The sequence below is a fragment of the Antedon bifida genome, chromosome 7 (genome assembly GCF_963402885.1).
Source record: "Antedon bifida chromosome 7, ecAntBifi1.1, whole genome shotgun sequence".
Classification (NCBI taxonomy): Eukaryota; Metazoa; Echinodermata; class Crinoidea; order Comatulida; family Antedonidae; genus Antedon; species Antedon bifida.
This window is the reverse complement of record NC_136232.1, coordinates 15093675-15107470: the sequence shown is the minus strand read 5'-3', so window position 1 is coordinate 15107470 and position 13796 is coordinate 15093675.

Here is a 13796-nt window from a genome sequence, read left to right as displayed (position 1 = left end):
AAAAACAAAGCAAGCAAAAGCACTCAAAATCTACATTGAATGGTCGAAACTTAACTATATAATACGTATGAAACATCATAAATCAAGAACGTAGTCAGAGAGATGACTAGGGAATCTGCGTGAACGTGTGGATGTGCGATGAGACAACTGAGCTGGAACTTCCATTGGTGATTCTTCCAGGGTCTGTATGGATGATGACTTGTCGTTCACCTCATTAGGAGGCTGAAAGAGTTGAAGGTACCTCGGGTGGAGGAAATGGAGACGGATCAACTGTGAAATCAGGTTCTTCATCAGAGGTGTCGCAGTGGCGTTGTGGGGTTGGTGTGGGAGAATGATGAACGTCAGTCGGTACAGTAAAACACTCTGATTTCTTTACACGATAAGCAGCGCTTCTCAATTGTGAGTGCGTAAACTTTCGGACGTTGCACCACTTTCCATCTACAGAAACAACGAGATGGCGATCTCGTGCACATGTCTTGCGACGATCTGTCCACAGGTAGACTAAATCACCAACCGTAATAGAAACGTCAGGTGCTGCACACGCGACGGGTGCCTTGGACTTTTCACTGTGCGCGTGATTAGAGGCTCTGAGGTGCTGTTGGCTGATAATCAACTTGCGGTCAGAAATAGGGATTTGGTCATGAGTGAACTGATCTCGCTGTGTCCACATTTCGCGAGACGACAATCCTCGTGTTCGGATACGGTAGTTAAAACGAGATGTGGCGACAGCAAGCACTGTCGGTGAGATGGGACCGCCACCAGGCTCTTGCCGAAGTAACTCTTCTGTCAGTTCGCGTACAGCTTTCTCTCCAACCGGGTTTTTGTTGATGTTCTTAACTCTGCCAATTTCGATCGAAATCCTATGTTTCAGTAAGACGGGATCGTGGACGAGTGCCATGAAGCCCGGGGCAGGGTCTGTGCGGATGGTTGCTGAAGGGCTCTCCACGGGACACATGCCAATGCATAAGCGAATTAAGGTATCACGGAGAGTATCGTGCTTCTCATCGCTGATTAAACACGAAAGGGTGTAAGACGTCACCGTCTCTCTGACAACAAGAATAAGTTGACGCTCGCGTTTTAGGACATCGGCGGCAAAGGTGACTCCGAGCTTCGACGGAGGATCATCAGTGGACTGTTCAATTGCGGTGGTGGGTACAGTACGGATCGAGGCACAGTGATTCTGACACCTGTTCGATGGTTTTGTCCAAGTCAAGCGCAAAGAAGTGGCGGCGAACGGATAACTTAAGTTGGTGGCTAGTTGGCTGATCTAGCCGGACGTGAAGTGATGTCAGCAGTCCGTTTAATACAGGGCGAGGGACAATGATACATTCATGCTTAAGTGAGAGTGGTTCAGTGCGGTTGACTACAAGGAGACCATCTCTTCCAATGGAACAACAGTTAAGGTACTGTTTAATGTCCCTGACATTGGTTAACTTCTTAGATGGACGCGTTCCTTGAATAAGATGAGCTTTTACACGCCGAAGGTCTGGACACTCGGATTGGATGGCTAGCCAAGCTGGCCGACTGGTGAACGGGAGTTTGACGTCTCCAGTAATGAAATCACGTATCGATGAACGTAGTACCGTTGACTCTATCGCGCCGTTGACAAATGAGCAAACCTGACAGTTGTCAACTGAGCATGGTGTAGCGCATCGGGATGAAGTAAAACTATGACCTTGTTTGAGTCAAGTGCGTTCTGTGCTACTTTAAATGCTTCATGTAAGGCATCGTACCAATGTATTGTTTCTTTGGACTGTAAGCCGGCTATGGCTTCTTCCAGTGGAGCGATGAGAGATGCGCACTGAGGTAAAACGCGTGCTAGCACCTTATATGCCCCGATAAAGGAGCGTAAACCTCTTACCGTCGGTGGTGGAGTGCATGCCTTTAACGTTGAAATACGATGAGTATTTGCACGAATAGACCCTAGGGACCAGGTCCACCCAAGAATGGTTGTAGTTTGTGGACAAATCACCGTTTTGCTAGCAGACAATCGCAGACCACACTTGTAAATGCATTGGAGTAGACGCCGCCAATTGTAAATTAACTCCTCTAAACTGTCCCCTCCACAATAAAGGTCATCCGCAAGCTTTGCTACTACTCCCTCCTTAATCAAATCCCCCAGTACCCGACAAGTCAGCTCTTCGAGGGCGGTCTCTGAACCAGGCATACCCATGGCACACCGGGCATAAACTCTGACACCTCGAAATGGTGTGGCAACGCCGCAGTACTTCATAGAACCGCGAGACAAAGGAATCTGGTAAAAGGCCTTTGTAAGGTCAGTAGTGATTAAGTGCTTCCATTTTGCGATGTTACGTAGAACGGAGTTGACATCCGGCATAAGGGAGGGTTGGGGTTTCGCATATCGTCCGACCTCGGCGAATGTTGTAACCAGACGGTAACCACCACTCTCTTTTTTGACAAGGAAAGATGGGGGTTAAGATATTCGACTTGGACACCGACGTCCTCGGGGCGAACAAATACTCCCACTTCCTCAAGCTCATCAAATTTGTCCTGTAGCTCAACCAGTTTATCTCTGGAGTACTGAGGAACTCGACCCTTCCTCTGAGGAGGCTGTACAGGTCCCATGTTAACAACAGCCTGGAATGGGCCAACAGAGCCGTTGTAGGCTTTAATCATAGGATCGAAAACAACATCGTATTCAGTAAGAATGGATTGGAATTGGGATTTCACATTCTGTGGGAGGATATGGTCTGGATCTAGCTTGACATAATCAGAAAACGCGACAGAGGAAGGAGGCTTACAGGGCTTAGATGGCGACTTTTGGGGAATAGCATTTTTGGCCGACAATGGCACAAAGGTGGGTCGGACTTGGCAAAAATGTTTGTGTCGTTTGATGACCTGAGGTGTGTCGGTGGAGTTTGGGATACGTACCCTTCCCGCAACACTAGAGACCAAGTCAAACTTTGGCCAGGTTCGAGGAAACGTACCCTTACTATTTGGTTCGAGAGCAAACACGTCATCTTGTTGGATAAAGTCAGACGGAATGGCTACCTCGATAAATTCTCCCGGCCATATAGTGGTCTCCCCTTCAGGAGCACGAAGCACACAAGCACGACGAACCGTGTTATGGTGAAGGCCCTGTACCTGGGAACCATAGATGTACGTGGTACCGTCATCCAATTTAATTTCCCGCTTCGCGGGTCGGAGGGCGATATCATTTAGCTCCATAAAAGGAGTTCCGGCAAGAATGTCGACGTCAAGTTTTTCGACAACGAGACCCTCAAATTTGAATTCCCTGTCGTCCCTTGTGAAAATAATTGTTGTTTCGCCTACGACCGAAAGTGGGGAAGATCCATCAGCCTGATGGGCAGACTGAGAGCTACTTTTAATGGTGGCGCCAAGGGCAGTGGCAGCAGTAAAGGCAATCATGTTTCCTGTAGCACCACTGTCGAGTGTGATTCTGGCTGTGTGGTGTTGGTGAAATGTGTCAAGGTATGGGGACTGGCGAACTTGGACTCGTAAAGCTGTCGACGGTGCACTATTATCACCAGGCTCATCCGAGGTGTTATCATCATCGATGATGCCAACGATTTGTCGGGCCTTAGCCATGTATTTCCTGTCTGACTCGGGCAAATGAGGGCATTCACTGAGGAAATGCTTGTCGTCTGATCGGCCGCTCTGTTTACAGATAGGACAGGACTTGTGTTGGGAAAACTGTGGTCGGGAGAATGACTGCCGAGGGTTGGAATTTCGGCGTGAATCAGTGGAGCGGGGTGTGAAAGCTGAAGGAGAGCGAAATGTGGATGACCGAAAAACACGCGCATCAACCGCAGTTCGTAACTCTTCTAAGAGAGAGTCTAAAGCCTGAGAAATCTCCGGTTTCACTGACGCCAGAGTTCGAGTGCGGAGCTCGGTACCATACCTTTGCTTAACTAACTTAGGAAGGCCTTTGTGGATGAGAGAGAGCCAAGTAAGAACTACCAAATTTTCCAACGAGGGTGAAAGTTCTTCGTCCTCCTGTATTTGGGCATCATGGTGGGAAATTCCCCCGTCTTGACGTAGTAAATTATCATGGACGAAAGCAACTAAGCGCTGATAGAGATCTTCCGGCCTTTCATTATCTTGTAAATGTATATCAGCAAAATCAATAAAATGGGCGCCGGTTGACTGGAATCCATAATGCAGTCGGTAGTTTGCCAAATTTGTGAAAGTGAGGAGGAGCTTTTAACAATGGTATTCCGGGAAATTATAGGGCAAAAATTAGCGATCTGACCAAGCATGAGTTCAAGGATAGTGAGTTTTTGTTGGGCGGTATGACGACGTGCAACAGGTACCTCCTCATTGTCGTCAGTTAAGCCGCGAAGGGGGGATGCCCTGGTTTTGGAACGCCAAACAGAACCATCTAGGAGAAATAGGGCAAAATTTGCATCAAGTGAGAGTGTGTAGATAAGGTTTTGCTTCCAGTTTTCGAAGGTATTTATAGTTTCATTCTTGGTTAAGCACCATTGCTTGGGTGCTCTAGTACCGGCCATGGTAAGAAATGTATACATAGGACTAGGTGTTGTCAGTTGCACGTGTGAAGCAACAGCCGATCGGCGCCTGTGAAAGCGTAGAGTATGTGATGATATGCTAGCTCGATTTGTTGGGCTAGGCCTACTAGATTGGGTAGGCTACTCACCAGTACTAGTCGAATAATGGTGGATGGGCTCGTAATCGTATAGCTGCCACCACGCCAGTAAGGCAAAAGGCACACCACAATAAAGACGACCGGACACGTAAGACTCAAGTGTAATAAGATCTTTATTCGTCAAAACCAAATATCACAACAATAACATAACAACCAGCGGCCATGATATGTGTGTCAAACTAGGTAGGGGCGCTAGACTGGCGATGCTTATCAACCAAGTCTCATTTTAAGTAGTGGAGTTGAAAGAGTTACAACCATAGAATTAGGTTCAGAATTGAACCCTGGACCTTGAGAGTGGAAGGCAAGCATATTAACCACCAAGCTACAGCTCCACTACAAGTGTTGCATATGTTGTCAAATACTGTATACTGTATGTTGTATACATACAAATAACATAATAGATGTTTTTAAACACACTGTAATATATGGTGCTGTAAATGCATAGCTGCTTCCAGTGATAAATGTTTTATTTGAAATGTAAAAAAAAATAAGTCTAGTTTGTTTTGAAGTCCAGTTTTAATATTTTAAATGTAATATTTCTATCAAAGAATTTATATAGTATAGTGTCTATTATAGGCAAATCAGACTGATTAAAACTGCCTTGTTTTAGGTGTACAGTCCTTTATAATATCTCTATAATTATAGATAAAATAAGAAAGTAAATAAGTCGCAGCTGAGGGTCCCCCAAACAAAAGAACTAATGAAGAGTAGGTTTTTAACAATCATATACCTGTTATAAAGTCTACTTTTGTCATAGTCAATTGAGACTTTTTCCATTGAGAATTTATTCAACATTTCTTAAACGCTAATCGTCGTTAGACATTGCGCGTATGACTGTGTTCGTTTTTGAGCAAGCATGTGTATAGGTCCGCATGTGAAAAGTTCTGTTCTTTTTTATGTTTGCCATGCAACATTTATATATATTATGTATTTTGGTCATTGGCTACGAAAAAAAAAAAGGCTTGCATTGTTTAGGGTTTTCTCTTTGAAATATTTTTTGTTGAGCCCAAACATTTTACAATCTACAATTTGAATACAACAAATCTTTATGATGTAGACCGCAATAGTTCTCAATCGAATATGACTACACTATCAAACTTTATGTAACAAAAAAATGTTATGTGCCCATATATGGACATGCTGATGTTATATCACTACCATATTTAAGCATATAACTACCATATTTGGGCGCATCACACTTTTTTTGTCAAAGAAGTTTGATAGTGTAGATAGAGCTTTACGTGTGGAAGTATTCCTACTGTATTTAGTTATGCGTGAAATAAAAAATAATAATAAAATAAATGACCCTATTTATTTTTTAATCATTCACACTGAGAAGAATTAAAAATATGCTATTATTAATTAATTGACTATAAATGTAAATAAATACACAAAAAAGCTATGTTCATACACAACAGGACAGATATATGAAAGTGTTTTGTTGCGCTTTTTGCATTGCATACACTTGTGAGGCGAATTGACCTTACAAATATGGTACTGTAAATCAAATCCTGATTCGAATGACATGTGAAAGGAGGTATATTCAGAGCGTCATTCTGACGATGGAGCATTCTCTACTTCCCTACGGAGCGCCATTTATGCCTTTATTTACTTCAGAAATAGAAATAGTACTACGGTAACTTGTCCAGTCACTGAATTGTAATATATTTTGTATGTTCATACACTGTGCTCAATTGAACCCAATTTGCCACCAGGGGAGCACAGTGTGGTATATAGAAAATTCACTAAGTTTTAATAAATTTAAGAAAAAAAAATCCTTTGTTGATATAAAGTTTGCGGTACACCACGTATATTAGTTCAGAAAAGAACTGTTGAGTTTCTCGACGTTTCGATCAATATGCTTTGATCGTCCTCAGGAATAATATCCTTTGTGTTCCCTTTAGCGGAGTCAAAAAGTTAAAATGTTGATGATAATTTTTACATTAGAAGATTGTTCAAACATGTAATAAAAACATTTTCCAGCCGGGAACCTATCAGCTTCCCTCTTTTAGTTTGCAAAAGTAATCTTTAAAAAGAACTCCATGTGGAAAAGAAGGCCACCCAAGAGTACTAAAAATGAAGGGCACATGGGCTTCTTTTCGAGGTTTTATGGCAGTCTATTCATTGCAAAATAATGCCATGCAACTTTGCTTCTGATTTTAAAAAGGTACACTTGTTTAGGCCTGACATTTACAACCCTCAAAATATCTCTCTTTCAAAATAAAAGAAAAACAATATTCATTATTTTATTTATTTTTTTTTTTTTATTAAAAAAAAAATATCCGTAGAGGTTCGAACCCAATCTACTAGAGCTGAGAGCACCCAAAGCTGAGCATTACCCGTTAGGCCACAAAGTAGTACATGACAGAACAGCTGATAGTAGTTATGTATACGTGTATTACATAATTCATCATCATAAATATCACATTAACCTTGTTAAAACCAAAAATGAATGCCATACACTTTTGTTTATGATTTAAGGTCCACTTGCCTGGGCCTGACATTTTCAATCCTCCAAATATCTCTCTTTCAAAAAAAAAAACAATTCATAAAAAAAATATCCGTAGAGGTTCGAACCCCAGCTGATAGCACTCAAAACTGAGCAGTACCAGTTGCACCACAAATTGAAACATGACTGAACAGCAATGCATCTGGTGATGTGGTGGAAACGACCCCAAAAGGCTGTGGCAGGGCCTTAGTGCTGAGGCAGGGAGAGCGTGCATTTAACATCTTTTTTTTTATTTAATTTTTTTTTCTACCTGTATTCGATCTCGTAAATTTTATGTTTGCCGCCCTCAATTTTAAAAGAAATTGAATTTTATATTTTCATCGCAGGTGTACGAAACGGTTTGGTATGCCGTGCGTTGTTATGCAATGGTTGTGCAGGTGTAGTGGGAAAGATGGTATTGTTAGTCATTAGCGGTCAACACGCCACACTGTTAAATTTTGATTTTGTTAATCAATGTTGCTACATTGGTAGCGAAATGTCCGATTCATGCAAGATATTGTATTGTAAAATGTTATGAATAAACTTTTATGGTAGTTGGTGTGTATTGCCGCACCATCCTCAGAATGAACATGTTTTAAACAGATAGTTTGTCTCCGATGGTTTTTGTATGGGGTTAATGGAGAGTGAAATAAGATCAAATATAGAACATTTGCAAAGATGCCGATTTCTAGATCAATTTCGAAGCTTAGATCAATTCCGCCGCCGGGTAGGCCTTATACGAAGTTGAGTTTTAACATTATAATAATTATCATTAGGTGATTATGTATAGTTATAAGTATAAGTGCAATTCTTGGCTCTATTTTCATTATTAGCTCTGCCCCAACCATGGTGAGCTAATGTCAATGAATTATAGGTGCACTTTACGGGGACATTAAGCTCTATTGTCCTGGTGAGTCTTAAATAGTTTGTTTCATATAATTTAAAATCATGTAAAGTGCCATTTTTTTCGGGCGGGAACCTATGCAGGTTCTATTTTTCAAAATTGGCTTTGCTCAGCGCCAAGCATGGTGGGGTACTGAAGATTCTCATTCATGTTGTTTGAAGAAATAATAGATGTCATTTCCGGAGACCTTGCAGCTCTATTTTAAACAGTTTGGTATGTCGTGCGTTGTTATGCAAATGAGTTTGTGCAGGTGTATTATGGGGAAGATGGTATTTTAGTCATTCGCGGTCAACACACCACACTGTTAAATTTTTATGTTGTTAATCTTTACATTAGGAGATTGTTCAAATCATGTAAATAAAACCTCAGCTCCCCTCTTTTTAGTTTGCAAAAGTAATCTCGAAAAGAACTCCATGTGGAAAAGAAGCCCACACAAGAGTACTAAAAATGAAGGAGCACATGGGCTTCTTTTCGAGGTTTTATGGCAGTCTATTTGATGAAAAATAATGCTATGCAACTTTGTTTCTGATTTTAAAAAAGGTCCACTTGTTTAGGCCTGACATTTACAACCCTCAAAATATCTCTCTTTCAAAATAAAAGAAAAACAATTTTCATTATTTTTTTATATTTATTTATTGTTTATTTTAAAAAATAGAGCTGAGAGCACCCAAAGCTGAGCATTACTCGTTAGGCCACAAAGTAGTACATGACAGAACAGCTGATAATAGTCTCTGTATACGTGTATTACATAATTCATCATTAACCTTGTTAAAACCAAAAATGAATGCCATACACTTGTGTTTATGATTTAAGGTCCACTTGCCTAGGCCTGACATTTTCAATCCTCCAAATATCTCTCTTTAAAAAAAAAAAATTCATAAAAAAAATATCCGTAGAGGTTCGAACCCCAGCTGATAGCACTCAAAACTGAGCAGTACCCGTTGCACCACAAACTGAAACATGACTGAACAGCTGATAATTGTCTATTTATACGTGTATTATGTAATTCATCATTACGTCATTAATATCCTATTAACCTTGCTAAAACCAAAATGATCAGTTAGCTAAGTCGTCTGAGCGTCGTGTTAACACACGTATGTCGTGGGTTCGATTCCCACGCTGGTCGGTGGAATAGAGTTAAGGCTATGCGAGCCACTGTGTTTGGGGTTCACAGATCATACGTCCCCCTTTCCACCACACATCATGAGGCGACAACATCAATGCATCTGGTGATGTGGTGGAAACGACCTCAAAAGGCTGTTGCAGGGCCTTAGTGCTGAGGCAGGGAGAGCACATTTAACATCTTTTTTTTTATTTAATTTTTTTTTCTACCTGTATTCGATCTCGTAAATTTTATGTTTGCCGCCCTCAATTTTAAAAGAAATTGAATTTTATATTTTCATCGCAGGTGTACGAAACGGTTTGGTATGCCGTGCGTTGTTATGCAATGGTTGTGCAGGTGTAGTGGGAAAGATGATATTGTTAGTCATTCGCGGTCAACACGCAACACTGTTAAATTTTGATTCTGTTAATCAATGTTGCTACATTGGTAGCGAAATGTCCGATTCATGCAAGATATTGTATTGTAATATGTTATGAATAAACGTTTATGGTAGTTGGTGGGTAGCGGCCGCACCGTACTCAGAATAAACATGTTTTAAACAGATAGTTTGTCTCCGATGGTTTTTGTATGGGGTTAATGGAGAGTGAAATAAGATCAAATTTAGAACATTTGTAAAGATGCCGATTTCCAGATCAATTTCGAAGCTTAGATTAATTCCGCCGCTGGGTAGGCCTTATACGAAGTCGAGTTTTAAAGTAGAAAACCCCATCTAAAATGTTGAAGTCGCATCTGGATAGTTTAAATTTTAACATTATCATAATTACCATAGGTGACTATGTATAGTAATAAGTATAAGTGCAATTCGGGGCTCTATTTTCATTATTAGCTCTGCCCCAACTTAATATTTAATTTCATATTTCAATGAATAGGTGCACTCTCCGGTGACACTAAATAAGTATTTATCTTAGACAAACGCAAGTTATTAAAATCACTGATATGGCTTGAAACTAATTGTTATGGAGTAACCGATATTTAACATAGCCTATATACCTGGAAGTTTGAAATATTTTTGAAGTATTTTTTCTCGATGTTTTTGTATTTGACTATTTGTGCTCCACCACTGGTGCCAAATTGGATCTACTGGAGCACAGTGTATTAACATACGAAAAGATATTAACATTCAGTAACTTATTTGTTGTTTATATCACTGTGCTCCACTGGTGCCAAATCGTGTCCACTTGAGCACAATGTAGACCTATTAACATACGAAAAGACATTTAAACTTAAGTGACTTCAAATTAGGTCCACTTGAGCACAGTGTATTAACATACGAAAGGATGTTGAAATTAAGTGATTTTATTTCTATTTTTTATCACTGTGCTCCACTGGCGCCAAATTAGGAGCACAGTGTTTTAACATACGAAAAGATTGAATCTTAAAAGCCCCCTTCCCTACGTTTTTTAGATCTAATTTAAGATCACAAACTATATTTAATGTAAAAATAATACTATATGGTCCTATTGCGATAACTTTTTTCGTCTTTAAACGGTTAAAAATGTGAAAAATAAGTCGATTCTAATAATTATAGCGGCCCGCTATAAATCCCAAAATGCATTGCGCGCGGATTGATATTTTTTTTTTTCACCTGTAATTCGCCCACTTTTCGATCGATCGTGAGGCCAAAACATGTGGTAGACTCCTAACTTTTCAGCGAAAATACCGGGTTTTCCCCAATTTGTATCAACGGAGTCTGGCAAAAATAGAAAGACAATTAATGCAGCAACTATACAACGTCAGGCTAGGTATATAGCTAGCTTACGATGTTCGTACGTTACCGATGTTTACCAGCTAGGCCTACAAAACTAAGCCTAGCTAGGCTAGGCCTAACTAAGACCGTCCACGAGAGGTCGATCGCCGCGAGCTACTTTCTTAGGTAGTGCATTGTTTCTCACTTTTTATCATAATTTACCATAAAACGTACATTTAAGACAAGGAATGACATAGTTTAATGTTTTTAAAGTGATATATATGTATTATTTTCCAAAAAAACGTCTAAAATTGCAGGGAAGGGGTCTTTAAGTGACTTTATTTCTATTTTATATTACTGTGCTCCACTGGGGCCAAATTGGTCCACTTGAGCAGTTACCGTAGTACTATTTCTATTATTATTGTAGTTAATGCATGAAGGCATAAATGGCGCTCCGTAGAGAAGTAGAGGATGCTCCAGTCGCCAGAATGACGCTCTGAATATACCTCGTGAAAGAAGTGTGTTGGAGGAGGCGGAGCGATCGAGTTTAGGAGGCCTATACAGGGATATGGCATTAATGATGTATAATGCCAGAGAAAAATGTAACTAAACATACCTTTCTGTCTGATTGATACAGATTTATAACTCTTCTCATCAATTGTTTCTCTGCAAATGATGCAGTACAGTACTGCATTGTTTAATAGTAGTACAAGATATCTAAGGTAAATGAAATAGATATCACAACAAATGCAATAGAATATAATCTGTAGTTTACACAGAGGAAATGTATATCGCATAGGCCAGGCCCTACTAGGCCTAGTAGGTTTGATAAAAAATAAATAGGCCTAGTATTAGTATTACTAGAGGCCTAGCCTCACTACTATACTATTTAAGTTACTAAAAAGTTGGCAACTCTTATATTAATTATATATACATTCCGGGGTTAAGATTAGTGCATAGCTGTACCTACTACCCAGGCATATGCCCTATCTATTAGATCTAGACCATGGCCCGGTCGGGTAGGAGCGGCTGCCTGACCTTTTATTATTAGGCAGTATAGGCTAGCCTAGCTAAGCTTACCTAGGCCCTATTTTTGTGCTTAATTCATTAAAAAAATGAAGAGCGGTTGGCCCTAGGCCTATATAATAATATCCGAATTTTGTCTTTTCACGCCTAGTCAGAGTAGGCTGAAATGACAGTAAATTTAAGATCGTTTTTAGTATCATCCCCTATTATATCGGCGGTCTTCTTTTAGCTAGCTACATGGACGGGGTGCCACCGGCCCACCTTCGTTCGTCTCTCACGTGTGTAGGTGGTACGACGACGAGCGGAGGCCTACATCATCAGTACACGCAAATTAGCGTGACGTAACGTTTTTCAACAACATCGCGAGTAGATCCCCGCTCCCTATGCTATATCTCTCTTTACGTATCTACTAAGACTAATTTACATTGCCGCATTCGTTTAAATAGTTAATGAAAGAGTAAATGTTGCTTTTAAAATTATGAATTATGAAAAAAAAATTAATAAATTACCTGATTACAAGATTTAAAGTCATTACTTGTTGGGGAATATCTGATTTTCCGTCGTAACAACAACACAGCACAAAACTTATTCGACCAATCAGAGACAAAAATTTCTGACAATAATAATTACTACGCCGAATACGAAGATATTTTAATGAAATAGTGCTATGATTTATTGTCTTTTTATCACCTTTCCAGTTGTCCGATTTTGGTAGACTTTTTGTATGTTTTTTATCGTAAAATTAACTTCAAGTTGAATATAAAAAATCTTTTGTTGCAATTTTGTCTACTTTTGGGAGTTGAAACTGTAGATTGACTGGACTACAGGCCTAGGCCTAGTTGGGAATCGGAATTCAGGAATCAGGAGGGTAAAGGCCTAGCCTAGACCAAAGTTTGTTGGGGACCTTTATTTACTTGATAGAAATTGGATTTTCCAATCATTATACATGGAAATTCCGTTTTTAGGCATTTTTCGGAAATTCCATATCACGTCGAGTCATGCATGGAATTTCTGTCGGTTGTATTTGTTATGCGCAATTTGAACGATTTGCGCAATTTAAAATTGCGCAAAGAATTCCTTGCGCAATTTAAATTAAAACATCTGTTTCAAATTGCGCAAGAAACGTAATAAATTGCGCAAGTAATCTCCAAATTGCGCAAGGTTTTTCGACAGATTGTGAAATCATGCACACCCATATTTTTATAGTAATTTCTAAGAATGATTAAAAATTAAAGATAATATCGCATTTCCTTATTTTAATAGTGAAAATGTTGTTATTGCAAAGGAAAACGAAGCGGTGGTGTTCTCCGGCGGGCGGGTATTACTCTGCCAGGCACTACTACTGGCTATGTTTTGATAGCAAGTCTAAACGTTGGTGGCGGTAGACTATGTTGTGTATTACTACATTATTTTTTGTTATTTTTACATTTATTTTGATTTATTTCAAGTTACAATGAGTGATAATATTATTTAATTGTGTATGCCATTTATGTTGTGTATTATACACATGTTATCTTCGCATTTATTATGTTTCATTTTTAGTTTCAAATAAATTATTATTGTTAACCAATCGTCGACGTTAGCACGCATTCTGGTAGAATTCTGTTGCGCAATTTGACAATTTTACAAATTGTGCAGCGCAATTTGAAATTGCGCAAGGATTTTCTTGCGCAATTTGAAATTGCGCAAGTTGATTGCGCAATTTAATATTGCGCAAGAAAATCCTTGCGCAATTTCAAATTGCGCAAGAATTCTTTGCGCAATTTCAAATTGCGCAAGGAATTTTTTGCGCAATTTCAAATTGCGCAAATCGTTCAAATCGCGCATAACATATTAAATATAGAATGGATTTTCTGTTTCAGCATACTCCTTGAAAAACAAAACGATGGACGTACAACACCAATTAATAATTGTGTTCAG